The 27,508-nt window shown below is 42.2% G+C and overlaps 1 long non-coding RNA gene across 1 annotated transcript in view; it reads right to left on the reverse strand.

Moving 5' to 3' along the window:
* Nucleotides 1-7,799: 7,799 nt before the first annotated feature.
* Nucleotides 7,800-27,508, reverse strand: part of LOC145389641 (uncharacterized) — a 44,990-nt gene continuing 25,281 nt past the window's right edge. The window contains exon 3 of the long non-coding RNA XR_013895492.1: nt 7,800-7,812. This is a non-coding gene — a long non-coding RNA (uncharacterized LOC145389641). The remainder of the gene's footprint in view (nt 7,813-27,508) is intronic.

Genomic DNA, 27,508 nt, shown 5'->3' on the forward strand with positions numbered 1-27,508 from the left:
CATGATCCAAGGAAATAGAAACTGAGATATAGAACAAGAAAGTGGTCAGTCTGTGCTGAGTCTTCGTGTAACTGTGACAGAGTTCCTTGCCTGACTGTGATGAGGAGGTCACTCACCAAGCTTATGGAAACAATACACTCATGTTAGTGAAATACACATTATTAGTAGTAGTATCAATGTTATGCACTGCCTATGAGTGTCCAAACTTGCTCTGAAATATCAATGCAAACATCATTCACACAACTTACAACTTTTTTTTCTTGTTCAGGATCCACAAGTTTTGATTCCAGGGCAGCCATATCCACAATTTCATTTCGAGAGATCCCTCAAGTCCCTCTTGATCCTGCTCTTTAAGTGAATTATGTCTCAAGAGTGTGTCCAGCTTTCCAGAAAGGGAATGAAGTATAGTACATAGCTCCTCCAGTACCATGAAGATCCTTGCATCATGGGCTGTAATTACAAAATGCATGTCACTGACCTACATACAACCCTAATATTGTATAGCAAGCCCTCTAAGGTTACAGCCTTGAAACTTACAGTGGATATTGAAACAGGATGATGAAATGAGGAGTAAGAAAACACTATCTATCTATCTATCCTATTGCCCGACGCCATGATCCCCAAGGGGGGTGGCCGCGAGTAAATTGCCTCCTGACTGACCTGTCCCCCACCAGCCAACAACCATCCTCCCACTCAATAGACACACACATTTAAACATAAGTAAACAGCCAAAACAAATGGTGTGTTAGAGCAAGTGTGCAGTGAGAGACTTCAGAAGAGCACTGTCCATTTTAACAGCAATAGAACACAGTGTTGCAACACTGCACTGAAGAAAGAGTGAAGAGACTCGGTAAGAGAAGAGAGTTGATGAGACAAACGACTTTGGCTTCCACCCTGGAAGCCATGCCACATTTTAGAACTGCTCAATTTCAGGTGCAGTATCTCATTGGTTCACACATTCTTAAGAGGAAGGTTTTACAGTGCTGACTGTACTGTTTGGAATTTTGCTTAACTGTAATTATATACACTTGCTCTGAAAAATATCAGTGCAGGGTGTGATTGATGACTACAGAAAAGATACCTTCAACCTGAGACATGTCAGGAGGGTTAGTTAATATGTGGGTGTTTTATTTCAGATATTTGTGTATTACAAAAATGTTGAATGGGAAGGACTAAATAAATGTCCATGCATAATGCTGGCAATTCATCAAGTGTAAAGGGCTGCCAACATGTGGCTGAAACAAATGACATCCCAATACATATCATCACTGGTCTCAAACTGTACTGGTATGCACTGATATTTTCTGGAACTAATGCACAGTACTGTAAACTTATGCAGCAGTAAGAATGCAATAAAATTCAGTGGTGTATAAAAAAGGAAATTGCCATAAAGACAATAGAGTATACTGTCTTACCTCTTAACGATATATGCTCAGATTGTAACTGAGACACTGACCCATCCAGACTTGATCTCGATGCGGTGTTGATGGGGCTTGGTGATGATGGCTTAGGTGGAACTGGTGTCATTGTTGCTTTCTTGTTGGAGCAACCTGCATCACTGTCACTGCTATGCAAATGAGGTTCCGACACAATCAGGCTTGGTGCTGATGGCTTAGGCAGAGCTGGTCTAAGTGTTGTTTTCTTTTTGGAGCAACCTGCATCACTGTCACTGCTATGAGCCACCCGTATGCATTTTCTTGTCTTACTCTGAACTCTTGAACCAGAACCTCTCTCATCTGAGCTTTCATGGTCAGTGTATCTATCTGGAGATCTGCAATAAGGAATAAAAAAATAGGTAATCAATTCCTCATAAACACACCCTTGAATAGGTAATCAATTCCTCATAAACACACCCTTGCACACTAGCACAATCACACACTGAGTGGGAACCTCAAATTACTAAATACTGTATACTGTTTACCATACTGAAATTATACACTGTGGCAATATACTGTATGGTACCCTGGCGTTTAGTGCAGCATTTTTGTCTGCAGATCCCCATACTAAAATAAACCCATACTATAATAACACATAACCTCATGGGAAAAATTTATTTTGTTTGCAAACCTGCTAAAACACCCCCCCCAACATGACACTTATACCTATTTCAACAGGGAAAAAAAATACCCTCTCATTTAAATGCTGTGTTGTTAGGCTATTGCACTATTTGAGAGAAGTAAGGCAGACAGTTCATACCTCTTTCTTCTTTTTGAATGACGAAAGCTGAAATCCTCAGCATCAGAATCAGTATCTGCTGTGTGTAGGTCAGAATGATACACAGCCTCTGGTAACTTAGCTCTGGCTTTCTCACAGGTATCTGTGGGTATATAAAGGACTTATATACGGTATGTACTAGCTTACCGGACCATCACTAAGAGTGCTCTAAAACAGTATTCTTTTATCAATGGTCACCCGTTGTGGGATTATGGTACTTGGCTAAAGAAAGGCAGAAATTTTCCTCCCACCCTGTCAATGCACAATTCATAATCACAGAAAATATTTCTTTTATACATTATTCTAGATACCCCATAATAACACCGAGGAGCTCTTCCTCAACATTTCCTCATTCTATTATGATAATTATGACTACATCATCTTAAGTCAGGTTAAGTAAGACATGATCAGGGAAGGTTTAGAATTAACAGTTTTCCTTTTACTTACCCAGTAATCAGAATTTGCCCAGTAGCCCTGGAGTGTAAGAACACAGACATGTGACACAAGATGACAGATGACAAGACAGACACCAGACACACACACACAGGTACTGAATAAGATGTGGATATGATGCCTCTTAATTCTGTTCAGAAATGTTGATAACATAAATAAGCAAGGAAAGGATTGGTGAAAAATGAAGTGACCCAAGTAATGGAATTAATGTATAGCATAGTGAAATCTGATTGGGCCTACTTTGAAATAAATATATATGCACAATATTATATTGTCCCATGGCAGTGCATTCTGTTTTTCCATGTTAGGTAGCTACCTTACCATTATGGTACTGAGTAAAAAAAAAAAAAATTACCTGATTCATACATTATTTTTATGGAGTACTTCAACCATTCTGTTGTGGGTGAGTCTCTGTTTTTGACAGCGCTGGTTAAACGAGTTGCAGACTGGTATTTAGGCCACACTGCTTCATGTCTGCTCTTCAGCCATGTTGAGGGAATGACAGCCACATCTTTTGTTTCAGTGAACTCAACAACCAGAAACATTTCAGCCATCTGTAAGAAAACAATACATAACAGGTACTACAATGTTATGATAAAAATGGTTGCAAAAAGGAAGAAATATACATTTTTCTAAGAAAAAAATAAATGGCAGACATACTGGTAAGACATGATAATGTTTCAGGAATACCCATGCACAACCATTGCCTGGAAAGTAAAAGTGCCTTCTCAAATGTACAGTAATTTTTTATCAATATCATATTCACTGTGCTAAAGGCTGACTGGTTACTGCACATAGTACACACAGAATACATAGATACACAATAACCCCTAACTCTGATGATGAATACTTGGCATCTCATGAACTTCATTCTGGCTTCACATGAATATGTTGCAAATGTGCTGACACCTGCAGTTTTAACCTCCTCCTCTTTGTCCAGTAAGAATTACCATCTGCCATTCTCACATCTATAAGTAATATCACTCTTTCACCAGTATTAAATGTTATGAGTATTTCAACCAGAATTACATGCCTTTTTTTTTTGCAGTAAAGATGAGATGATCCTGCAGCAAGTAGCTTTAACTGTTCCTCTCCCGCCTTCCGACTCAGTGAATCAAAACATCAAGTTCGTCAATTCATAATTTTTCGAATTCATACATCCTTCCATACAATACTGTCGATACATTGTATACTGTTTAATATATTTTGGTTTAAAACCCATAACACACCTTTAAAAGTAGATTTTCTAAAAGTATATTGTTTGAAGAGCCGAAAGTAGCACACATTTACTGCATAATTTCATGGGGATACGTTCCCAGACCTGCCTAAACTCGCACATTCACACACCTTAACACTCACATACATGAAATATCCTTATGTTTAAACATGTAAAGTAACACATTAATAACAAATAAAGAGGGGAAAAACATGAAAATAACAGTATACAGTAGTTCTTACTATTACTTAAGTAAATAGGATTGTTGATGTCCCCTCCGAGGCTAAGGGACAGTTAGGGCCTCACAGCCCTCACTCATCACTGGCAGAACTGGCTGACTGGGCAGGGCTGGCTGGCTGGGCAGGGCTGGCTGATGAGTCTGGACTGGCGGATGAGACTGGGCTAGCTGGCTGGGTGGTGCTGGCTGATGGTGCTGGACCAATCGATAAGACTGGGCTGGCTGGCTGGGCAGGGCTAGCTAATGAGGCTGGACCGGTGGACAAGTGTGTGTGGTCTAATGCCGACAGTGTGAGGACGTTTTTGTTGCGTTTGCACATTCGCTGTTCACTGAGCCGTGGATGATCCATCGTTGTTGCAAATCGTTCCCATTATATAGTGGGCATAGGGTACTAAAATTCTGATTTTGTATAAGCGAAATATCGTACAATGAGGCATTGTATAATGAGGGTTTACTGTAAGTAAATAAATAAATAAAATAACACATGACTTATAATTCAGGGGTTTAAAAGATTTCCCATTTTACCTTTTTTTTTTTTTTTTTACTCTAACTTGGCCTAAAATTGCCATCTCTCCTTCTTGAATGCTTAGTTGTAACATAAGACTAACACTAAAATAGGGCGCCAGTATGAAAAGTGCTTGGTAAAGGAGGTGGAGCCATACTGTTGTCTTTTTCTATCAACGCGCTATATGAAATAAACAGCAAAAGGACAATAATCTGGGCCAAGTTAAAGTCAAAAGAGTATAGTAATTTTCCTCCTTGGAAAGCACCATGTGGAGAGAATGGAGAATGAAAGACTGACTAAGAGGGTGTATGTAGGTGAGGTGGAGGGAGGGAGAGGGAGGGGTAGACCGAGGATGAGGTGGAGGGATGGAGTTGAGAGGTATATGAGGGAGGGGGGGGTGAGTTGGGGGGAGGGTAGTCGAATGGTGGGTGACAGTGACTTGGAGGCGTTTTGTCTGCGGCCACCCTTTGCGGGATTAGGGCGTCGGGCTATAGATAGATAGATAGACAGGAAAGCACCATTTGGTGGGAGGTCTGAATAACAACCAATAATCCAGTACAAATTACACTCAGCCATGACTTAAACCCTTCCACACCTGCCCCACAGTCCTTCATTCGAACCCTAACATCCGTAATTATCATTCATATTTGGATTGACGGCATTACAATATTTTCATCCTGAAAAGGGATGCCTTCATGTGGTGGCACTGATGTAGCTAGGTGGTGAAGCTACCTGGTTATACAAACATCCTCAATGCCCTCCCTACCCCTCAAATGGAGGATGATGGGCTGCAGGAGAGTGGCAACTTCAGCCTGCAGTCCACTGGGTTCACAGTCAGATAATCCTGAGGTTACAACTGCTTCTAATTATTACATCACTCTAACTCCATCACCCGTCATTATACTCTTTTTACACTAACCTGGCATAAAATTGCCATCTCTCCATCATGAATGTTGATTTACAATACATTAGCATTAGAATATGATGCTAGTGTGGATAGTGGAAGGACGGCCTGCTGGCGACTCCTGACCAAAGCCTATAGTTGTCATCACTATCATCATTGTCATAACAATAATAATAATCATCAACATCATCATCACTATCCAGACCTTTATTCCCACATAAAGCAAGGTTGAGGTAGGATCTCAGTATTGCATCATCATCATCATCATCATCATCACCCTACTTTACCCTTTCTACTGTAACTTGGTATAAAACTGACATCTCTCCACCTTCACTGCTGAGTTGTAACATGAGAATAGCACTAGAATATAATGCTAGAAATGAAGTACTATGGAAATCATGTTGAGCCAAAGTACTGTCTCATTCTGCCACTGAGATACGTGAAATAGGCAGCAAAAGGATCAAAACCTGGGCCAAGTTAAGGCAAAAGGACTATAGTGAAATGTTACTCTGACAATTATGGCTTAAATGCAAAACCGTCATTTTACTTCATACTTTTTTCTTTTAATGTATCTGACTCTGGACATATGCTTAACAGTCCTTTCCCTGAGGCCCAGCAGTTCTACAAACCATAGATCTCCACATGTCACCACTTCAGCACTAACACCCGCCACCCATACTGAATACATACTAGGGGTGTCTCATACAGGACTGGTGTAATGGTATTAGTGGGGGTGTTTTTATGGCATGTTAAATTCAAATCCCTTAAACCATTCCATGCCCCAGCCGGGATTCAAATCTGTGTCCATTGGGATAGTGGCTCACCTCTCTACTGATTCACCACCTGCTTACATAATGCTACCTGCAGACATGGAGCAATACCTTTTTTACCTCAGCCTGGCCCAGATGTTTGTCCTTTTGCAGATTACTACAGGTGGCTGAATGGCAGAAAAAGACAATGCTACAGCTCAACACATAGTACTGTACTTTCCACACACTTCTTTGCAACAAGTACCATATTCTAGTGTTCATCTACTGTTACAGCCTAGCAGTCACAATGACAAGATGGCAATTTTAGGTCGTTACCATTTATTTAAAAAAAAAAAAAAAAAAAAAAAAAAAAAAAAAAAACTATCCTTGACTTAACCTACTGAGCCTAGGGTTTTTTTTTTTTTTTTGTCAGTATCTCATTGTACCATTTTTTTTTTTTCCTGCACTCTATTAAACTTCCATCCTTACTCGTCAAACTGCTTCCATTGTTACTCATCACATTGCTTCCATACTACTCATCACACAGCCTCCATCCTTACTCATCATACTGCTTCCATCCTTACTCACCACACACTACTTCCACAAAATAACCAACAAAACCAGCACAAACATCACATGAATTCAAACATAAGTGACTGCACCTGAGCTCCCTGATAATTAATGATGCCAACACAGGAAATGTTTGGCTTGATGTGGGTAAGGCCTCCTAGTTTCTTCAGCGACAGTGCAAATACAACCGGCACCTCTTGCAGTTTTGCTTGTTGTAGTGTCTTTTCCACAGCATCATCTGGACCTCCTGCAGGGGAAGAGTGCCTTATATTACTCTTGCTTCTGCTTGGCCTAAAACTGTCAGCTCTTCCTATCTGACCTTACCTGTGTCGTAGCAGGAGTCTCTTCCTGCTACGACACAGGTAAGGTCAGATAGGAATTACACCTGACCTGTCCGGTAATGTCCCCCCCAAAATCCCCCTTGGGTTAATCCCCACTTACAATCTACCCCACCCCACCTCACCTTTACCCCACTCTTTCACACACACACAGGCATAAAAAGGAACCCTTGTAGAGTCAGTATGTCACTCCCTCTCACTATCTTGACCACTGAAGATGGTGGCAATGTCCACCGAAACTGTTTGGTAATTATATTCTTCGTCTACAAGTGTGGGTTTTATTCACAGTCTTTGATTATCACGCAAGAGTGATTCATTCAGCCAATACTACGAGCTCTGTATCTTTTCATAGCCCTTCTTCGTGACTAGCATCGTATTCTAGTTATCTATAGTTACAACTGAGCATTCAAGTTGGAGGGATCACAACTTTAAGCAATTACAGTAAACAAACAAACAAAAAGCAAGTGTCGTCCTCTTGACCTCTCGTCTTCGCAAGAATGCAGCGGTGGCGCCATCTTGTGCGTGGAATGCGTGAAGTGCAGGCTCTTGAGTGGAAGGAGCACGGAGCCACAGGAGACTTAATAACATTCGCTAGTCAGCCAGTCTAGAAGCCTGGGACATTTGCCTGAAATAATAATAATAATAATAATAATAATAGAAATAACAACAAAACCAGTCTTATACATAACTCAATATCTTAGTCACTCGATCTGCCCAATCCGCCTCTTCTGTACGAGACGCATTTCTGTAAGCTATTTTTTCTAACATGGGAGGTTCGATACGTTTGATTAAGCCTATCCATAAGACTCCTAAAGCTGAGTAAATGCCTCTGAAAGTTGCAAAATATAAAATATAAAACGTCTATATGATATAAAAACCTTTGTTCACCTCCGGGATTCGATCTGTGGCGCCTAGACCAAGTGCTGACGTCATGTTTAGGCTACACTTTGCTACCTTTAGACGATTTCCTGGAGCTTAAAGAAACCCTCTCGGGATGATGGGACAGACACAATAACCCCTTCAGACAGAGAATGACTTAGTTACTTTGTTCTAGGTAACCGGACGATTTTATTCAGCTTAGGAGATCCCCTCGTAGTGAAGGGGTTGATGGTGACACTATCTAACCCCTCCAGTACGAAATTTCTCTCCAGAGTTGAAGAAAATCGTCTGGAGGAAGATAGATGAAAATGGAAAAAAGTGTTAATGTGGCGCGGTGTTGCTCCCGTAGTAGGGAAGCTACACGTACGATAGCAGGGGCTCTTTTCCCTGGTACGTACTCTGGCGGTAGCCGGGAGCTGATCTTTCCGACCAGAAGCAACTGAAGGGCGTACAAGGCCGCTCCTTCCCCGCCACATATAGAGACTGTCGGCGCGGTGTTGCTCCTGTAGGGGAGAACAGCGGAGAGGGATGCACTGGGGCAACTCTCTCTCTGGGGTGTACTAAGGCCGGAGCCTTGGGTCGCCTTATCCTCGTACACTTTATTAGGCCTTAGTCTTGGGCCTCCTGCCCTTGGGCCTCCTGCCCTAGAGGGTGTAACAATTGCCGTCAATACGGTGTTACCTGGGACTGAAGCTAGTTCAGTCCCACCCCTTTTCTGACGATGGTTGTCCCGCCTGCAAGGTAGTTGCCTTTCCCTGGTCACCTGGTGTTGGGGCAGTTGCGGGGAACAGGGGCTCAGGATTTTAGTGTCCTGGTGACCCTCTTGATCGGGGTCACTAACCCCAATGTTGTATCCTCCTGGGGTGGTGGTGCGTTGGCAGCCCGGTGGTGGGGTGGGGGGTGGTGAGGTGGGAGGTCAGGCGGAGGGCACGGCGGGCATTTTACCACCCTCCGCTTTGTAAAAGTCACGACCCTGTGACTGGAGGTGGATGTCTGGTGGGCCGGGGTGAGGTGTTGGAGAAGGCTGACCCAGTGGGTGGTGGTGTTGGGCTCCTGATGGGGGTTGAGAGTGAGCCGGAGGGAGGATGGGTGGTCAGTCCGGCGTAGGAGGCGGAGAAGGTGGGGGGTCCCTCGGATTCTGACAGGTGGGCGGTCGTGGTGGCGCTATAGCACCCTCTCAATTTCCGTCTCTGGTTGTGGTGGTACGGTGGTGGTGGTTGTTTCCGCGGCGGTGAAGGTGGGAGTTGGTGATGGGTGGTGTGGTGCAGTGTTGGTGGTGGGCGTAGCGGGCGGTGATTGAGGGTGGCGGGTTGGAGGAGGTGGGGTAGCCGGAGGAGATGCAGGCGGAGGTGAGGTTGGTGAAGGATGAGAATCGGAGGAAGGTGGTGGTGGGTCAGGTAAGGGTGAAGTGGGGGAAAGGGTTTGTGGGTATGGTGAGGTTGAGGGTGGGGTGGGGGAGGTGAGCGAGGAAAGAGAGGCAGGTGAGAGTGAGGAGGAGGATGGTGTGATAGGGAAGGCGAATGAGTTGGTGATTGCAGGTGTGTAATTATGGGCGATCTTAATTCCAGATTTGGTAAATATGTTCGGGAGTTACCTTCCCGTAGTGATATTCCTGATGCCTATATGTATTGCTACCCAGTTATACACGACACTATAAATGCCCCTAATGACAATGCTTATGTACTATCTACGATTTGCATAGACAACAAGATGTTGGTACTAAATAACCTAAAGACAACAACTAATCATTTTAAAGGTGATCTGACTTTTCGTAAAGGAGGTAGTTGGGTGTCAGAGTTGGATGTGTGTGTGGTACCGTGTGGATTGGTTGATGATATTAAATCCTTGTGTGTGCATAATATGGAATGTTTGCCATCGGATCATGCTCCCGTTAGCATTGAGGTAAATATCCCAGTTACTAGTGTAGACTCCCTATACCGCCGTGCATGTCACCTTGGAGGTCATGCATCGCTGTTAAATGTCAGGGAGAGTAGTTCGGTGGCTCGCAGTCCAATTAAGTTTTCAACAATAGATTTGGATATGTTTCGAAATAATGTACAATTTCTTGATGTTCCCAATTGCGAGGATGAACATAATATAGATAATCTTGCTCATAATATTGCTGATGCTTTGTACGAATGTGCAAGAGCTAGCCGAAGCGCTGTGGGCGTTCTCGGTGGTGGTGGTGGTGGTGGTGGTGGTGATAGTAGCTTATCCCGCTGGGAGAGGCTGATGCAGGACAGGGATGATAGACGGGTGTGGCAGGCAATCAGTTGGAAGGGAGACTTAAATGATGAATTACAGGCTAACAATAGACCCTCTGATGAAGAATTTCGTGGCTACTATGAAGAGTTAATGAATATTGATATAGATAATCTTGATGAATGCCGACATAGCAATGTAACTATACCTGTGTTAGATAACCCCATCTCCCCTGCAGAGGTTAATGCACAAATTAGTAAGCTCAAAGCAGAAAAAGCTTGTGGGCCAGATGGCATTGCACCAGGGATTTTTAAGCTGTTGCCTGCCCAGTGGATAATGCTCATTGTTAATATGTTTAATGTGATATTCTCTAACGCACAATATCCTGCACTTTGGACTAGGGCCAAGTTGATTACTATTTTTAAGAAAGGGAATAGAAAGGATGTTAAGAATTATAGAGGCATAAGTATAATAGATAGCATCTCCAAACTCTATGATATGGTGTTGTGCTCCCGTTTGGAGATGTGGTTTAAGCCGTATCGTGAACAAGCAGGAGCGCAAAGGGGTCGTGGCAGTGTGGAGCACATAGTGACATTACGCCTCCTAACAGATTTAGCTAGAAAGAAAAAGAAAAAGTTATTTGTAACACTCGTTGATTTTAGTAAGGCTTATGACCGGGTACAAAGACATATTCTAATAAGAATTTTAAAGCGTCCTGGATGTGGTATGGTTATGTTGGGTGCTATTGGTGCTGTATATAATGTTACAGAGAGCATTATTGGTACTGCCATGTTTGCTGCCACACTGGGAGTTCGTCAGGGATCCCCTACATCTTGTTTGTTTTTTATATTATACGTGAACGATTTGATTAAATTGATAAAAGATCATTGTGGTGATGACGGATTCTTGAGGTGGCTACATATTTTAATGCAGATGGATGATACTGTGCTGCTCTCCACTCCGCGCAGTGGGATGATTAATAAGTTGTCATTGATGATGCAATATTGCGATGAGTATGGTATGAAAGTGAACGGAGAAAAAACAAAATTTTTTGTAATACATGGTACGCCTGAGGATAAGGAAGATTTGCGGGTAGAGGGTCTGGTGGTAGAACAGTGTACTCAGTATATGTATCTTGGTTCACCATTTACGGCTGACGGCTCAGTTTCGTTATCGGTCAGGGCTCACGCAGACGCCAAAATGACTCATGTCATCAAATTCATTTCATTTTTAAGGAAAAATAATGACATTCCTTTTTGTGTTAAGAAGCGTGTGTTTGATGCTTGCTTGGTGTCGGCTATTTTATATGGATGTGAGTCTTGGCTGGGTGCGGACCTGAGACCGGTTGTGAGGTTGTATAATTGGTCTTTAAAAAGTCTTTTAAATGTTAGGTTAACTACGTGTAATGACTTGTGTTATGTAGAATCTGGTTATCCTCAGTTACAGTCCTTAGTTAAATGCAAGCAAAGAAAGCTTTTTCGTAAGATGTGGAATGAAAGGCAAGGAATGGATGATGACCCATTAGTTTTAGCCATTAATACTGTTATGAACAATCAATACCAGACCCATACATACATTAACAATTTATTACATAATGAAAGGGATGATATAGCTGAAGGATTCGGGACCTGAAGGCCATAATTTCCAACTCAGAGTCTTCCAAACGTAAAACATATATGGAAATAAACCCAGAATTAAATGTCCATTCAGTATACAGACTGAATAACTATGTAAGTGAACACTATCGCGTTGCTCTTACGCGGTTCCGAGTGTCAGCACATTCTCTAGCAATAAAGGTGGGCCGATGGAACAGAAGGGGACGTGGAAGGCTGCCAGTAGAGGAGAGGGTATGTGAGTGTGGTGAGATACAAAATGAGATTCATGTGGTACAAGAATGTGCTATGACGCAACACTTGAGAGACGTTTATAATTTTTCAACTATCACAGATATATTTTCTAATAGATATGATGATGTTCAAAGATGTACTATAATTTTCAAGATCTTGGATACTTATAAAGTATAAAACAGATGTTTAAAGGAAGGAAGTAAATAGATAAAGCATATGTTATTCCTGGGTACATAAAGGTCACTGTTCATATTACTTTAAGTTAAGGAGTACGTGTTTTATATACTTTGAGCATTTGTGTCTGATTTTTCTTTGAAGCTGATATGAAATCCAGGGTGGGCGTTGTTTCTGATGTGAGAGTTTGTATCATTATATTTACTTGGAGTTACAAAGGCAGGTGTAGTCAGTGCTTTTCACTGTCGTGCCGCTGTGTTATCTATGAATTCCCTTTAGGGTGTTGTAATTTGTTTTTAGTATTTCATTGTATTATTATATATGTACTTTTACTGGACCAATCTTTAAAATAATGTGTATGATCATTTGTAGCTGTGGTCAATAAAATTCTATCTATCTATCTATCTCGGCTACCCCACTTTTCTTGGGGGAAGCAGCCTGGGTATATATATATATATATATATATATATATATATATATATATATATATATATATGTGTGTGTGTGTGTGTGTGTGTGTGTGTGTGTGTGTGTGTCTGCCCTAGTCAAAATGACCTGAGTAGGTAATTCCTTGGGGATTGGGAGCCATTCCTCACCTCACCTGTCCTCACTCCCTACATCCACCCCTCCCATTCGTTTTCTCTCTCTCTCTCTCTCTCTCGCTCTTTCTCTATGTCTATTTGCCTCTCTCATATACAGTATATATATATATATATATATATATATATATATATATATATATAGAGATAGAGAGATATATATAGATATAGATATATATATATATATATATATATATATATATATATATATATATATATATATATATATACATATATAGATAGATAGATATAGAGATAGATAGATATAGATAGATAGATAGACAGATAGAGACAGACAGACAGATATAAATAGATAGATAAATCGATCAACAGAAAAACAGCCAGATAGATATAGGTAGAAATAGACAAGTAGACGGATAGTGTGTGTGTGTGTGTGTGTGTGTGTGTGTGTGAAAATGACAGTTCCACAAGGTGACGTCTCTAGAGGTGGAAAATCAACCGTGCTTTGTCAACCTTTTTTAATTTTCACCTATGTGTGAATTGGAAATGTCAGATTCCTGGCCAGATATAAGGAGCCTGCACTGGATGTTTATCTCATTCAGTTCGCACTCCAGTTGTTGTAGACGTCTCGGCATCAATTATTTTACTCCTCGAAATCCTCTATCATGAAGCATCTGGCCACTGACAGAAAATGCACAAGAAACCGCATCGTAGGAATGGCCATGGCTGGATCAACCCCCTCAGAAATAGCAAGACACCTGGGAATATCAAGAACGACAGTATATTTTTGGTTTAGGCGATATGAAGAAGAAGGAAATGTTGATGCGCGCAAGTCGCCTGGAGGAACAAAGAAAACTACTGCAGAGGAAGAGAGAAGAATTGTGGAAGCAGTTAACCGAAATCCTTTTCTTAAGAGCAGTGAAGTTAAAAGGCAGTTGGAGTTAACGGTGTCGGACAGGACAGTGAGGAGAAGACTTCATTCATCAGGTTTTCGATGCCACGTTGCAGCTGTAAAGGAAAAAATGACGGACAGCCACAAAGAACGCCGCCTTCAGTTTGCCCAGCGATACTGTGACGAAGGGCTCGACTTCTGGGCTAGGGTAATCTTCTCAGACAAAAAGACCTTCTCGTCATGCAGCCATGGGAAAGTGCATTGCTGGAGGATGACCAACACTAGGTAAGACCTGCATTCATTTTGAATCCTTAAACATGTTCTTCCATCATCACATCTATCGGTTATTGTTTTTGAGATAAAATAAGCAATTAGAACCATTTTCTTTTCTATTATTATTATTAGATTGAACCGGTGAAGGTTTATATTCAAGGGGTGGTTGGGGTTATTGCTCACGTAATGCCACTCAGGGTTGTGAGGCTTGTCACTCTCATCTTAAATGTCAGGACCAACATGCCTAGCCCCGGGCTCCTACGCTCCTCATGGAGCAAGGTAGGATTGGATGATGATGAAGATGATGATGATTATTATTATCGTTATTATTATTATTATTATCATCATCATCATCATCATTATTATTGTCATTCAGACATTCGGGACGTTTATGAAATAACTCGAAATATATTCGGCTTTCAGTGGTTTGGGATATAATCCATATCCAGCCCGGCAGAGACCAATCGATACCTTAATCCTTAATCACTTGATCATCCACATTGATCAATGTTTTCCTACGACAGATATAACGAGGCGAACATCTTTTACGAGGGAAGGAGCGGCCACGTCACTTGCAATGTGTGGGGGTGGATCCATCTATATGTGCTGGGGAGTTGGCTCGGATTGAGGGAAGATTCACCGCTGATACTTACCTTGAAATTTTAGAAGAGGTGATGCTTCCTTTAGTACGGGTCTATGCTCTCCCTTACCCAGAGAAGATCCTCTTCATGCAGGACAATTGTAGTGTTCACACGGCAAGAATAGTGAGGAGGTGGTTCGATGAACGAAATGATGTGGACCACTTGCCCTGGCCCAGTAAGTCATGTGACTTAAATCCCATCGAAAATGTGTGGGGAAACATTGTCAATTCCTGGGAACAGGAAATGGAGAGAACGCCAGCAAATCTGTTCCAGCATACTCAACGGGAATGGGAAGTCATGCGCAGGAAACAGCACATAATCTATAATCATGTCAGCTCTATGCCAAACCGCCTGCAAGAAGTGATTAGAAATAATGGAGGTTGGACACGATACTGATCGAGAGAGAGAGAGAGAGAGAGAGAGAGAGAGAGAGAGAGAGAGAGAGAGAGAGAGAGAGAGGCAAATGTTGAGAGGCAGAGTGTATACAGACGCGAGCTTAAAAGCTGGCTACATTTGTCTAACCGCGAACTGTAGTTATCTTTAAATGTGTTAAAATGCTTTGGTTATTTTATAATAACATGTTTTATTTATTTTATAATAATTATATCAATAAAATCATACTTTGCACTGACATTATCATTCACCCTACAGAACCTGAGAGAGAGAGAGAGAGAGAGAGAGGCATATAGACGCGACGGATCTGGTGATGATTATGGGAGCGTGTGGTGAAATGAGGGATTGCCCCATGCTCTTGGATACCGGAGCATGTCGATCGCTCATTAATCAAGGAACCTATGAGAATTTGGGTGAGACCAAGCCTGAGCTCAGACCGTATCAAGGACGAAGGTTAGTATCCGTAAGTGGTAATGAGCTTGAGGTGGTAGGAGTGGTTAGCCTGCCTATAGGGTTGGCTGGTCACACCTACGAGAGTGAATTAGTAGTGGTGAGGAACTTACCATGTTCTATTTCAGTGATTCTAGGTTCCGATTTTATTTTCGCTCGGAATATATGTATTACACCAGATCCGTTGTGCATAGAGATCGATGGGGAGAAGGTAGAATTACAGTAGGGAGAGGAGAATCTTCGCATAGATGGTGCTTCCTCCTTGCATGTAGTTGAAACCGGCTTATCAGATGACCAGGAGTATATCTCTGGGCGTTGTATGACGAGTGAGACAGTCGTGATTGATCCGTTCACAAGTGGAATGATCTCGTTAGAGACTGAAATTTCAGGATGGTCCTTTGGGTTATTCTCACCTAATCCTGGTAGTACTTTCGCTGCTATACTGTGGCCAGGGATTGTACAGATGGTCCCGGGCGAGGCGGGAGGAAAGTCCAGGGTTTATGTTGCCTACACTAACGCCACCCCTGACCGGGTCAGTATATCTGGCAGGTACAGGGTGGGGACAATAGAACCGTTTGAGGAGATAATGTGGGACGAGAATCAGGAGGATGAGCAAGGGCAAATAACTGGTGTGACACAAGGAGAAGAGAGATTAACTAAGCTCTTTCTAAAAGTAGATGAGTTATGTCCACCGGAGACTAAGGAGAATGATGCTCTCAAACGTCTAGTGCGAAAGCATCCTCAAGTGTTTGCCTTGCCTGATGAACCACTGAATATTACACCTTATTTCCTCCATCACATCTGTGCAACAGGACCGGTTGTAAACCGTCGTCCTTATAAGGTACCGGTTAAGTATCACGAAACTCTTAGGCAACAGCTAAATGAACTAAGGGAGCAAAATATAATACGTCCTTCTAGATCACCATATTGTTCACCCTTGGTCCCGGTGGCCAAGAAGGATGGTGGACTAAGAATTTGTCTCGATTTTCGTCATTTGAATAAGCAGATAACATCAGACCCCTTCCCACTGCCAAACATTGTACAAATTCTTTCCCAGTTAGGAGAAAATACTGTATTCAGTAGCTTGGATTTGAGGCAAGGATACCATCAGATCCCTCTGGATGAGGCGTCACGACCGCTGACCGCATTTTCCTCACCAGACGGTCATTGGGAATATAATAGTCTACCGTTTGGCTTAAAAGATGCCCCTGCTGCGTTCCAAAGGATCGTTAACGAAGTCCTTGTAGGACTGACAGGGCGTATCAGCCATACTTACCTGGATGACATAATTGTCTATGGTGAGGATTTTGATTCACATGTACAGAACCTAGATGAGGTCCTTGCCAGACTTAAGGAAGCTCAACTTACTCTTAAGTTAGAGAAGTGCAGTTATTTCAAGGATGAAGTGTCTTACCTCGGACATATAATATCTGCAGAAGGCTTGCGGCCCCAACCGGATAAAGTCCGAGCCATAAGGGAAATTGCTGTTCCTAAGACACTGAAGGAACTCCAATCTTTCTTAGGGTTAGTTAATTATTACCGCAGATTCATAAGTGACTATGCTAAGATTGCTCTGCCTCTCACAAAATTGACTCGTGGAAAGAAGGAAGTGAAAAACAGTAAACAAAAAATCGAGTGGAACGATGAGGCTGATCAAGCTTTTAGAAGTCTGAAAAGTAAGCTTACTGACGACATCGTACTGAAGCTTCCCTCCTTTGATAAACCATTCTATCTGACAACTGACGCGAGTGGTACTGCAATACGTGGGGTATTACAACAGGAAGATGAGGAAGGACACCTTAGACCGTTGACATATTTTAGTAGAGCATTAAATAAAGCTGAGCTTAATTATGCCACTATCGAGCAAGAAGCCTTAAGAATTGTGTACGGATTGCGGATAAATCGGCCTCTTGTCTTGGGATACAGAGTGATTGTGCAGACGGATCACCGACCCCTCACGTGGCTCTTTAATGTGAAGGAGCCTTCTGGCAGAATAGCTAGATGGCAGATACCGGTACAGGTTGCCGAATACGACTTAGAGGTATCCTACCTGCCAGGACACCAGAACCGAGTGGCTGACGCCTTGTCACGTCTTCGCAGAGAGCAAAACGAAGATATAGAACTTATAGCTGTTACGAGGTAAGTAGAGAGTGGAGGACACGACACATGGTCTTCTCAGCCTTCATCAGCCTCTGAACCACGTAGTCTCGTCTGCTTATAGTTGCACTCCTCATAGTCCTAAGCAGACCTCAGAGCTACCTATCCAAGCCGTATATTACTGTTATCCTGTGTACTTTTTATCGTTCTTCTTTTTTTCAATATTTCTGGCCCCATTCATGCCATTCTGCGTTTTGTTTCAATCTTTTACTCTCTTTATCTCATACTCTGTTCTTTTTAGTTTTGCTCTCTGGTCTTTTTCTCTCATCAAACCTCTTTTTCTCTAGTATTCCTGCCACGGTTCGCCAATTAAATATTTCACGGTTTATTATACAGATACGAGGCTGTAAATAATGACCAGGCAAGATGATATATTGTAGCCGTTGCGAATCAGACAGATATATGGTAAAAGGTCAGACACAGACTTACATATGCACTTCTAAACTGAACTGGAGAGAGAGAGAGAGAGAGAGAGAGAGAGAGAGAGAGAGAGAGAGAGAGAGAGAGAGAGAGAGAGAGAGAGAGAGAGTATAAATTTCTCCTTACAGAACACATCTCACACACTCTAAACACACACACACAGACACACACACACACACCATCTTCTACGTGTACACAGAACCGGCGAAACTTGGACTGTTACACTCGTAGACTTTCAGGCAGCATAATTTCTTATATAGCGATTTTATGGGCGACCGAAAGTTAGGTTAGGTCACTTTGGGCAGGGTTTGGTCTGATTAGATAATTTTTGGTTGGGTTGGGTTCAGATCGACTAGACATAGACGGATTAGGTTAGATTGCTTTAGAATACGTCGGTTTTGATATATTTCGGGTTGGGTTCTATTGGGTTGGGTTAGGCTGGGTTAGGTTCGGTTGGATTAGGTTATTTCATGCTTGACTGGGTTTCGTTAGGTCGGGTATGGTATGGTTAAGTGAGACTGGGTAGGATTAGGCAGGGTTAGATGCGGTTAGGCTGCGTCAGTATTAGTTAGGTTAGGTATGGGAAGGTTACGTGAGATTGTGAGGTTAAATACAATTAGACTGGGTTAGGTGAGGTTAAGTTAGATTAGATAAGGTTAATTTAGGTTGGATTAGGTCATTCGAGGTTAGGCAGGGTTCAGTTCCAGCAAATATGGATAGGTTAGGTAAGACTGGACTAAAACAAATTGGTTTATGCATTGCAGTCTTTTGTTGGGCGGTCCTTCCAAAGTCAAGCTTCACAAGTGTGTGTGTGTGTGTGTGTGTGTGTGTGTGTGTGTGTGTGTGTGTGTGTGTGTGTGTGTGTGTGTGTGTGTGTGTGTGTGTGTGTGTGTGTGTGTGTGTGTTTTCTAATACAGTCTCCCCATTCCTCTTATTTTTTTTACGTCATTATTATCCACACAAAAGAAACCTACTGTAACTTATAAAAGATACTATACCCACACAGTGAAATTGTGGGAAGTGCCATAATAGAACGAATTAAGTCCGACCAGAATCGTATTCTTCCATATGAATAGTTATCTATCTATCTATTGCCAGACGCCTCAATCCCGTTTGGGGTGGCCACAAACAAATCGCCTCCAAGTCGCCCTGTCCCCCGCCATTTCACTGCCCTGCTCCCAACTCACACCCCCCTCTCTCATATACCTCTCCACCCCATCCCTCAATCTCACTGTCGGCCTCCCCCTCCCTCTTCCCCCCTCCGCCTCACTCACATACACTCTCTTCGTCAGTCTTTCACCCTCCATCCTCTCCACATGGCCAAACCACCTCAGTGTGTTCCTCATAACGCTTCCTATCACATCCACATCAAGACCACAACGCTCCTTTATATCCTCATTCGTCAGCCTGTCTCTCCACGTGACTCCACAGGCTCCTCTTAAATAACTCATTTCCACTGCTCTCACTCTTGACTTGTGTCCTTCCAACAATGTCCAAGCTTTACTTCCGTACGTTAGAGTTGGTATCACAATACTGTCATGTAGTAACTTTTTCACTTCCATGCTCACTTCCCTGTTTCTTATCACTGCTTTCAAGGAACCAGCAACCTTTCTTCCCTGCTGTACCCTTTCAAGCACTTCACCCTCCAAACATCGATCCTTACTCATCACACTACCCAAGTACTTAAACGTACTCACATTTTCCAATTCCTCACCATCCAACCTCGCTATACATTCACTAACTTCACCTCTCTCAAAGACCATCACTTTACTCTTCCCTACATTCACCTTTAGGTTCCGTTTCTTACACACTCTCTCAAACTCATTCACCAAGCCTTGCAGCTCCCCTTCGTCTTCACTCAACAACACAGTATCATCTGCAAACAACAGTACAGGGAGTTTCCAAACACTATCTTCTCTCACCAGGGCCACTCCAACATCCACTACCTTACCTTGTACCTCTTTTATTACCCCATCCATGTACAGATTGAACAACCATGGAGACATGACACATCCCTGTTTCAAACCAACTTTCAAAGAGAAAAATTCACTTAGTTCACCATCCACACGCACTGCAGCCTTCGCACCATCGTACATACTCTTCACAGCATTCAACAACTTCCCATCTACTCCATATATTCTTAACACTTTCCACAATCCTTGTCTATCCACCCTGTCATATGCTTTTTCCAAATCCATGAAAGCTGCATACAACTTCTTTCCCTTCTCTAGAAACTTTTCCACTAAAGATCTAAGAATGAATATCTGATCTACACAACCTCTTCCCTTCCTAAAGCCTCCCTGTTCTTCTCCAACTAATTTCTCTGTTCTTTCTCTAACTCTGTCTATAAGTATCCTACCATACACTTTTCCTATTATACTAAGAAGACAAATGCCCCTATGATTACCACACACTTCTTTTTCCCCTTTTCCTTTGTACAAGGGAATAATTATACCTGACTTCCAATCCTCCGGGACTCTACCTTCCTCCCAGGCCAATCTGCATATCTTCCACATCCATTCTACTACTATCTCTCCCCCATGCTTCAGCATTTCATCACACACTCCATCAATTCCTGGGGCTTTCCCCGATTTAACTTTCTTCATTGCTTCCACAACTTCTATCCTACTGATTTCTTCCTGTCTTCTCACCTCCCTCCTTCTCCCAGCCATTCCCCAGCCAGTTATACTTTCATTACTTCCATCCTCTACGTTCAACAATTCCTTAAAGTGTTCTCTCCATCTGCTCACTTTTTCTCCCTTCTCCACTAGTAATCTACCATTTTTATCTTTCACTCCCCTGCTAACTTCACTTCCACCCTGTCTTACTCTTTTCACTTCTCTTCAGAACATTTTCTTGCAGTCAAAGAATTGCATATGAATCGATTAGAGAACTGAGTGGTAATGCAGGTAAACGCAAGGAAATACCAGTTAGAGACAGGGAAGGAAATTTATTGACCAAAGATGGAGATATTAAAAATAGATGGAAAGAGTATTTTGAGACTGTTCTTAATAGACCAATACCACCAGAAGAGGATATACCATCTGCTCAGGAAGATTTAAATATAGAAACAGGCGAGTTGAGGCTTGCAGAAGTGGAGAAAGCAGTAAAACAGTTAAAGAATAATAAGGCACCAGGGGAGGATGGTTTATTTCCGGAAATGTTTAAAGTGGAGGGGGATAGATTAATAATGATCTTGACCAAGCTATTCAATAAGATATGGGTGACGGGGTTACTATAGTCTGTCTCAGGAAAAACGAATGTAGAATATCGTCTGTTTTACTCCAAAGTCACTGTCAAAGGCCGAAGGCATCTGATTTAACGACCTGTGGGAATACAAGCTGGCCAGGGACAACCCTGAGGGCAAGAGGCGCACGCACACACACTCACACACACACACAATCAATGAATGGGTATAAGTGACCCGCTATGCTCACAGGTCAATATGAACTGTGGTTCCTGTTTTTGGATGCAACTTTTTTTTTTCTTTTTTTTTTTGTTACAAAGCGCTAAAAATAAACGAAAAATATTGGACCAGTTATTCGTTGTATATTTAGATTTAATAGCATATTATTCCTTTTATTTTATTTATTTATTTTTTTTTTGAGCTTGATTCGCCTGTCATCACGAATTTGTAAGTTGGCATCTCAGGTCACAGCACCTCCTGACTGACTCTCTCTAAACCTCTGCTTCCGTCCTTTCTTGTCTCCCACCTCCCTCCCCCATCTACCCTCTCTCTCTCTCTCTCTCTCTCTCGTGTGTGTGTGTGTGTGTGTGTGTGTGTGTGTGTGTGTGTGTGCAATCATTATCATGACTAATGGTATGCTTTGTATTGGAAAGTAAAGATGAGGAGAAATATTGTGGAATCTATGGCGAATATTGTGGCAGAAGAGTGTAGACATGTATGAAGGTGAACGTTAATTGGCCCACAGGGAATTAATGAGAGTTCCACATGCTGACGTCTCGAGGGGACTTCTTGTAGTTGTTCTCAATAAATATATTCCAATGTTTTATTTATTTTATAATACTTATATCACAGTTAAGTTATACTTTGCATTGACATTATTATTTACTACTACAGAACCTTGAGAGAGAGAGAGAGAGAGAGAGAGAGAGAGGGGGGGCTGGTCATTCCCAGGGGACAAGTGGTCACTCCTCACCTCTCTCTCTCTCTCTCTAGCATGCAGACCCCCCTCCCCTGAACTCAAAACATCATCCTTCCTGCCTTCCTATCCATCCCCATCCCCTCTCTTCACCTAGCTTTTTGCCCACATACACAACATTTGCACACACACACACACACACACACACACACACACACACACACACACACACACACACGTTTTTTTAAATAACTGACGACCTACCAAAAAATCTATCATTCTATCAGAATATATATATATATATATATATATATATACAACGTAGAACTATAAAACTTATATGTAAACTTCAGGAAACTGGCAAATGAGGACCTCCCCTTAGAAAATTCTTTGGTGCGCCCCTGCTGGACACTGATAGATAAATAGAGACTTCACATTGTTTTATTACTTAAGCGTCGTGTGTGTATGTGTGTGTGTGTGTGTGTGTGTGTGTGTGTGTGTGTGTGTGTGTGCGCGTGCGTGCGTGCGTGTGCGTGTGTGTGTGTGTGTGTGTGTGTGTTTTTTTTTTCATAGTGACGGGATGGGGGCAGGGGGATTCCACCAGTGAAGAAGGTTTAGATGAGGGAGACATGAATATCGAGAGAGAGAGAGAGAGAGAGAGAGAGAGAGAGAGAGAGAGAGAGAGAGAGAGAGAGAGAGAGAGAGATTGTATTTTCAATGTAAATTTTAGAATATAATGAATATTTATAAAGGAAATATTACTGTTGATCCTTCGATCAGTAATATTATTGTAAATCAGTTTATGTTTTTTCATAAAGAATAGTAATAAAACAATAAAATAAAATAAAATAATTTTTCTTCATCTTTCATGGCTATTTCATTGCTTCCTTACCCAACCCCTCCCCACATTCCGACCCGGGCCACTCCCATCCTCCATCCCTCCTCATATGGACCGATATCAGGACACTGACAGATAAAAAGAGGCTACACATTGTTTTATTATTTAAGCGTCGTGTGTGTGTGTGTGTGTGTGTGTGTGTGTGTGTGTGTGTGTGTGTGTGTGTGTGTGTGTGTGTGTAGAGGAAAGAAAACGGAAGAGGGAAGGAGGAAGGTTAAGAATCCCGAGGGGACCTCTTAATCCTTCACACGGTCACTCGTGTTCCGATTTTGGCAAAGGCTTTGTAAAATTCTCTCATTCATGTTTCCTGAGAAAGGGTATACCATCAGTTTGGAAGAATGGTGTAATTGTTAAAGTTCCGAAGAAGGGAGACCTGAGTGAATGTGGTAATTGGAGGGGAATCTCTTTGTCACCGACAGCTTTGAAAGTTTTCAGTAGAGTGTTGTTAAATAGGTTGGAGCCGGTGGTTGAGGGTATTCTGAGGGATGAACAGGCTGGTTTTAGAAAGGGACGTGGTTGCAATGAACAGATCTTTATAGTTAGGCATTTGATGCAGCAAGTTAATGAAATGAGAGTACCGTTAAGTCTTTGTTTTGTTGATTTTGAAAAGGCTTTTGATAGTGTTTCGAGAGAGACTATGGGGAAGATCATGAGACATTATGGAATACCAGAGGAGTTTGTGAGGGTCATTATGAACATGCATGAGGACACATTTTGTAAAGTGATGGTTGATGGTTGTCTGAGTGATTCGTTTGAAGTCAAGTCCGGAGTAATTCAAGGTGGTGTTCTATCGCCTTTACTATTTATATTGGTCATTGATTACATTATGAAACGCGTTGGAACAGAAACCGGTGCAGGTATACTTTGGGGAGAGAACAGGAAACTTTTGGATTTAGATTATGCAGGTGATATAGTTTTGATTTGTGATGGGCCAGAAGAGATGCAGAGAGTGTTGGACTGTTTGGTGAGTGAAGGTCGCAAGGTGGGTTTGGTTATTAATTGTGGAAAAACTGAAATAATCAATATGAATATGGAAAATGCACAGGAATGTGTAATTGGAGGTATGGTTGTAAAACAAGTTGATAGGTTTAAATATTTAGGTACTTATTTAGCCAAGGATGGTTCTTTGAACTTTGAATTCGAGGAAAGGTTAAAGAAGGCTAATCAGGCAATGGGAATGCTTAAAAATATTTGGAAAAATAACAATTTTTCTGTGCATACAAAAATCAAACTTTATAAGGTAATGGTTAGGAGTATCTTAATTTATGGACACGAGTCTTGGTACAGCACAGTGACTATGGAAAATAAATTCTTGGTGTTTGAAAACAAAGCACTTAGAAGAATATTAGGAGTTAAGTGGTGGGAAAGGATACCAAATAGTAGAATTAGAGAAATAACGGGAGTCCCAGCCACTTCCATCGTGAGATGGAAGGGGCTAGGACATGTGTATAGGAGACAGGGAATAGTACGAGGTACACCAGGGTGGGTGGCACTTGGTAGGAGAGGTAGAGGAAGGCCAAAAGAGATGTGGGTGAGGACAATGAGACGGGAAGCTGGAGATGAGTGTTGGGGAGATCTTGAGGAGTTAGCACAAGATAGGATGTGGTGGCGTGGGTTCATCGGGGCCCTATGCATCCCCGAGGGTGCCACAGGAAATGACTGACCCTCCACTTTACACTCAAATTCCTTCCAAATTCCTCATCCACTCTCTTCTTACTCTCTCTAACTAATCTTTTCACCTCTCTCTTTCTTTCCACATATAACTCTCTCTTCCGCTTCTCAACTTCTTCCACGCCCCTATTTCTCATCCATTCATTGTATGCTTTCTTCTTTTGTGCCACAGCCTGTTTCACCTCTTCAGTCCACCACGCTGTTCCTTGCACCCCCCTCCATCTTCTCTTCCTTCCACACACCACATCACATGCTGCACATATTTCTTCTGTAAATATCTTACACACACCTTCCACGTCTCCCATCTGCTCCAATTCATATTTGCCCAATCGTTCCTCCACTTCTCTCTTATACTCTGCCTTTTTCTCATCCTCTTGTAACCTCTCCACTCTCCTTGCAACTACTCCTTCCTCTCGTCTTTCCCTTCTTCTATTCCTCCATCTTACTTGCATCCTAATTCTGGCCACCACCAAGTAGTGGTCAGAAAGTCCACTCCCCCAACCTCTATACACTCTTGCATCCTTTACACATCTTCGCATCCTTTCATCCACACACACATAATCAATCATTGCCTTCCTTTCATTCAGTTCACCACCCACCCTTCTCATCACTCGCCATGTATACCTGTGGATCATTTTATGCCTGAAAAGGGTATTGGCTATCACCAGCCCCCTCCCAGCACAAATGTCCACTAACGCACTGCCATTCTCATCTATCTCAGCAGGCACACCCCACTCACCAACTATTCCATCCACCTTCACATTACCAACTTTACCATTCATATCACCAATCAAAAACACTCTCATTCCTTCCAAACTTTTCCATGCACACTTCCACATTTGTCCAGAACTCTTCTCTCACTCTTCTAGCACGATCTTGCGTTGGCGCATACACACACACAATCGCCCACATTTGTATTCCAACTTTCAACTTTACCCACACGATCCTTGACCCAACTGATCCATACTGTCTTATGCTCTTCTTCCATCTTTTACTCACAACTATACATACTCCTTCCTTTGCCCTCTCATTCTCATCTACTCCTGCACATATACCCCATCCATACTCCCATTCTCTCACACTTTCTCCTCTCCATTTTGTTTCAGTTATTCCACATACATCCACTTTCACACCCTCAAGCACCTGGACAATCTCTCTCTCTCTTTCACCTCATCGACACAGTGAAATCAAGACCTACCGTAACGACATCTTACACTGAGATGGTTATATCGTGAACATGGGCCTCGTCTAGTTCCTATGTTGGTATGTAAACCCAAATGCTTAACATCTATCTATCTATCTATAGCCCGACGCCCTAATCCCGCAAAGGGTGGCCGCAGACAAAACGCCTCCAAGTCGCTCTGTCACCCACCATTTGACTACCCTCCTCCCAACTCACCCCCCCCCCTCTTATACCTCTCAACTCCATCCCTCCACCTCATCCTCGGTCTACCCCTCCCTCTCCCTCCCTCCACCTCACCTACATACACCCTCTTATTTAGTCTTTCATTCTCCATTCTCTTCACATGTCCAAACCACCTCAGTGCATTTCTCCTAATCTTCTCAACCACATTCACATCCACCCCACAACGTTCCTTCACTTCTTCATTCGTCAACCTGTCCCTCCATGTCACTCAACATGCTCCTCTCAAGTAACTCATTTCCACTGCTCTCACTCTTGACTTGTTCCCCTCTTGCAAGGTCCACGCCTCGCTTCCATACGTCAGGGTAGGGATCACAATACTATCATGCAGTGACTTCTTAACTTCCATACTCACCTCCCTATTTCTCATCATTGCTTTCAGTGCACAAACAACCTTCCTTCCCTGCTGTACCCTTTCACGCACTTCATCCCCCAAAGTTCCATCCTTACTCATCACACTACCCAAGTACTTGAATGCACTCACATTCTCCGTATCCTCACCAACTAACCTCACTGCACACTCTATGACTTCATTCCCCTCGAATACCACAACTTTACTTTTGTGATGAGTAAGAATGGAGGTTTGGAGGGTGAAGTGCTTGAAAGGGTACAGCAGGGAAGAAAGGTTGCTGGTTCTTTGAAAGCAGTGAAAAGAAACAGGGAAGTGAGCATGGAAGTGAAAAAGTTACTACATGACAGCAGTGGCGGCGCCAAGGGGGGGCTTGGGGGGGCTGAAGCCCTCCCAATAATGAGCCAAGCCCCCCCATCAGCCCCCCCAATATTGCCAGATTCCAAAGGCGAATTTAGGCAGGACGTCCCTTATTTGAACTTTCAATTTTGTATTACTATTTACAAATAATACACAAAAGTTGACGAAACGAAGTGTTATAAGTTTAGGAAAAGATTCAAGACAATAGATTAAATCGTGATTATTATTTTTAGCTGTTAGCATTTAGCAGATTCTGAATTATAGTAATTTCACGGAAATTACGGAAAATTTATCAGTTGACTCAACTTCTAAGGAAAACTTCCAGCCTAGTTCTAATACTAAGGGTAACTTATGTTATAATATATTCTGTGAAATTCTTGTAATTCAGATGGTTAGTTTACATATCCTATAATGAAAATGATAAGTGAAAGTAAAATACAGCATTATTTTATTAAACTACATTAGCCATTCTTTTAGTGTATTACGACTGTACGATTATTATCTCGTCTTCAGAAATATAATTGAATGTCGATTATGTCATAATTCGAGGCAGGAAGTTAATAAATTTGAATATATTTGATTAAAATGAAGTAAAGGATTCACACTGCTATAGGGCCTACATGGTCCTA

This window comes from Coenobita brevimanus, unplaced genomic scaffold, assembly GCF_032717465.1.
Source record: "Coenobita brevimanus isolate Jiangsu-jjx unplaced genomic scaffold, ASM3271746v2 jjx.HiC_scaffold_1729, whole genome shotgun sequence".
Classification (NCBI taxonomy): Eukaryota; Metazoa; Arthropoda; class Malacostraca; order Decapoda; family Coenobitidae; genus Coenobita; species Coenobita brevimanus.